Source organism: Pinus tabuliformis, chromosome 3_2 (assembly GCF_031772625.1).
Source record: "Pinus tabuliformis cultivar Carrire ecotype Pingquan chromosome 3_2, CPIR1, whole genome shotgun sequence".
NCBI lineage: Eukaryota > Viridiplantae > Streptophyta > Pinopsida > Pinales > Pinaceae > Pinus > Pinus tabuliformis.
Genome location: NC_142302.1, coordinates 1,148,087,382 through 1,148,091,643, shown reverse-complemented (window position 1 = coordinate 1,148,091,643; position 4,262 = coordinate 1,148,087,382). Strand labels below are relative to the sequence as shown.

At 37.0% G+C, this 4,262-nt stretch overlaps 1 pseudogene; it reads left to right on the top strand.

The window, feature by feature from the left end:
• Nucleotides 1-1,457: 1,457 nt before the first annotated feature.
• Nucleotides 1,458-2,441, top strand: LOC149184780 (putative protein phosphatase 2C 51 pseudogene; annotated as a pseudogene).
• Nucleotides 2,442-4,262: the final 1,821 nt, after the last annotated feature.

Here is a 4,262-nt window from a genome sequence, read left to right as displayed (position 1 = left end):
AACCAAGAGAAACTATATGATACAATGTGAAAATAACATACCAAGTGACCAAAACCATGGGTGTCAATGTAAAAGACCACCCAAGCAAGGTCTAAATGCCTCCAAATGCATGAGAAGATGCCAAATAAGGTGAGCGATTTCTTCTATCAAGAAAATAATTACTCACAACATGCCACATCATAGCCAAACTATAAATATCCATTGGCATTCTTCTAACAAACCACAACCACTTTTCCATGTCATCAAGACATCCACCAAAAGGGACATCAATTATGCAACAAAGGGTGGGTATACTACTTCAAGGTTCATCAATCAAAATCATGAAACAATAATCCAAGTGAAACCCTATGAACACATGCAAACATGCCCAACAACTAATTCACTATGTCAAGGAGCAATAATTAACCAACAATACTTAAGGAAACTCTTAGTTGATGGATATCCCTCATCATAAATGTGCTAAGGGTAAATCAAATGTTTGAGCAATGTTATGCAAGGCCCTCAATCACATTTCAAACACCATATGTGCTAGATGAAAGCCTCCAAACAAGAAATGATGATGCCAACCAAGGACATAATGTGCATTATCTAACATGGGATATCAATAATAAATCATAGTAACAAACCCCCATGGTTATGTGATTTCAAGGACAACAACACTAGGTAAGTGCACATAAGAACAACTTTCCTTAAGACACCTCAGCACTCACCAGAGGTGATCAACAATGTCATGAGGGAAGTGTCAAGGAGAATGTAAGCACAAACCATGACTTCCCTCAATAAAAGCATTAAGCTCCATCAAATAATCCTACAATTGCAAGCTTAGTATAAAGAAGATGTTAATTGATAGTCACTTATATAAGTGCATTTGGTAACAAGATATGCAAAAAAAAGATCAATACTCCATGTGCAACATGCTTGGTTAGGGTTAACAAACACCATCTAGCACTCAACCTTGATTTAAAAAGGAATAACTCAATATTGTGAAAAAATGATATGGATTAGACTAATAAAGCAACTAATGTAATAACATGATGCCAAAAGGCTAGGGAGATGAATGCCATTCACAAAGATTTATATCTTTTTATATATAAATCCTTCATCAAGTGTGACTTATGGAACTCATGAAGTGTTTTTTTTTTTTTTTTAGAATTATATGTTCTAACATTGAAGGGGCTAGCTCAATTAGTTTGACTCCCCTTGGGTGAGGCACACTAATTTACACCTATGGGTTTACAAGGGAAATGCCATGTAAGGGACATGTATAATGGAGAGAAAGTTGGTTATGGATATTTTCATGTAAAACATTAAACAATTCCCTCTCATGATTCTAGGGTTAGGGAGTTTTGAGGAGTTAAGGAGTTAACGAGAGTTTGAGTGGTTGTCTCTCACTAGTATCGTGCATAGGGGTTTTGGGGACTGTGAACAGAGAGTTGAAGGTAGTGCAGCTGTCTAGAATGGGGCAAAGAAGTATGTTATTGACTGGATATAAGCCTTGTTTTGAGGATGCATCTATTACTGAAAATGATGTTAGAGGAGGACATTATGGCCTACATTGTTTGGAAGTTTGCAAGAAGGAAGGAAAAGACCAATTTTCCTTTGAAGTATTCTTGAAGGATCGATTCATAAAGATTCTTGAGCTTTGCAGGTCATGGTGGGTCTCATTAGGAATTTCTGAAGATTCAATGTACAGGACAATATTAAAGGAAGCATTGTTAAGAGCAATATTTGATATTGATATTGCATTTACAAATGAAGCTCTCAGAAGTGATTTGCAATCTGGATCAAGAGCAAGTATTGTTCTCAAAGCCGATGAGTATGTTTTGGTTGCCAATATTGGAGATTCCAAAGCTCTTTTATGCTCAGAATGTTCTAATTTACTAGAACAATTCAGAGGTGCTAGTTGGAGGGAGCATAAGCGAAAACGAAACAAGACCACAAAACTTTTCAGACAAGAGAATTCCAACAATTCTCAATCATTGCTTTGTGTGAAGGAATTAACCCAAGATCACCACCCAGATAGAGATGAAGAGAGAACATGCATTGAAGCTATTGGTGGCTCTGTTTTGAAATGGAGAGATGTGCCAAGGGTTAATGGTGAGCTAACCATTTCTAGAGCTATTGGAGATGTATCATTTAAAAAGTATGGGGTGATTTCTAAACTAGAGGTCACAGATTGGCAATGTTTATCAAGCAATGATAGTTACCTTGTTGTTGCATCAGATGGAATCTTTGAGAAGATGAATACACAAGATATCTGCAATCTGCTTCTAGAGGCACAATGGCAAAATAATCATTCAACGGAGCATTTACCAACCAACGTGCATGCATTAGATTTGGCTATGGTGAATTCTGCTTTTGACAGAGGAAGCATGGACAATCTGGCAGTAGTTGTACTAGCTTTGGATTCCACTACTCATTCTTCTCGGTCCTACTCCTAGAGGGGATCTTCTCTACAAAGGAATCTCAAATTTTGACATTGAAAAAGAAGAAAAAGTGGATGATTTAGGTGCATATGTTGCCAGTTACTACCAGATGACCAAGAAGAACAAGCATAAGGTTTTAGCTAATATGCCTGGAATGTTGATCCAAGGAAGGTAGAACTCTTTCAACCATTATCATCTTATAGAGAATCTTGATGACTACAATGGCTACATTTTCTTGACACCTCAGAAGGATATAATCAAATCCTATGATGGGTTCCAAGCTTTCCCTGAAGGGGTTGTGCCTGTGCATAGTATTTTCTGAAAAGAAGATTTGACCATGGATCATTTGGAGAAGTTTGGCTAGCAGTGCATTTGAATTACACTCCCAATGGAGATAGATTCAACTTCTCGATGCATGGAAGACAAGGATGGGAAGGAACATACACCTCAATCAATAACATGAGTGGTGAATTTCATAATGATCAGGGCAACTCAACAATGTCCTCTTTGAGTGATAGTCATGTTGGTTTCAACAATGATGACACCTTCATTCTCAAGTGCATAATGGTACATTGACCTCTGCAATTGTGCTATTTGTGGCATGCAGTTTTTGCTTCTTTTTTTTGTGTAGGTCATGTATCTCAGTTCATAATTCTTGAAGTCACTTTTTGAGAATATGAGACAATTTCTTTAGAGTTTAGACACAAAACAAATTATCTAGAAATGTTTCAAGATTTAATATGAAACTATTATATAATATACTATGTTTTTTTTTCATGGCTCGACCAATAGAGAGGATGTTTTTTTTCATGGCTCGGCCAACAGAGAGGGTGATAGATATTTAGACATCCACATGATCAAATAATCCATGGGAATGAATTTATGTCGGGGTCTGTTGGAGCTTGAATGTAACCATTCAAATATTTAATTGGTAATTTGTTACGTATGACAAAGATGATAAAGAAGGAGGTCAATACATCCATGCCAAAATGTGTGTTGATTTAGTTTTAAGCAAAGGTTGCATGCTATGGTACTCTCAGAAATCAATAGTTTTCAATGGGTCGACTCTGTTAGCACTCCAGGAAACTCTCCTAGGTTGTAGCTCGGAGATGCCTAGTAACATATAAATCTTCAATATCGTTCTCTGAACTATTGGAATGGATTGGGGTTTGGATCAAGTCAGATGACTGTTTCAACTCTATTTTCACTCAAGACATGCATGAACACCCTCAGCTTGACAAGGCTTTAGACCACTAATGCTCAATAGTTTATAGATTCAATGAATAGATGGAGAATCCTGACTATACCAACAGATACATACATAAACACATATGAATGGATAGCTACAGAAAGTCAATGAAGCTTGCAAATCTAATTTATCAACGCAAAGATAAGATGACATTTATCTAGCATTAGAAACAGAAGAAAACATGAATAACCTGTTCAAGTGCAAGCTTAGAACAGAGGAGAAGATGACAATTGAACATGTAACAGCAAAAGAAGCTTGTATTATTGGAATGAAGATGAGACGCTAGGAGGAAAAGAGTATCCACAGTCTCCAAAAGTTGAACCCTTAATACTTCGAACTTTCAACCATTTATAGGCTTTTTACAATTCTCTTGAACTCTCTGAGGCTCGAGATGTTTTAATCTATCCCCTCTGTCTCCTAACTACTTGATGCCATAACTAGAAAAACATGAACTCAGAGGGCTCTTCTTCTAACAAACATAGTAACCAAATTCTGGTAATTTCGCCGCGCTGTCAGGTGGCTCGCTCATGCCAGTGATGCTCCATGATCACTTCTGTTGGTTCGGCTACATTGTGTTGTGGCTTTTT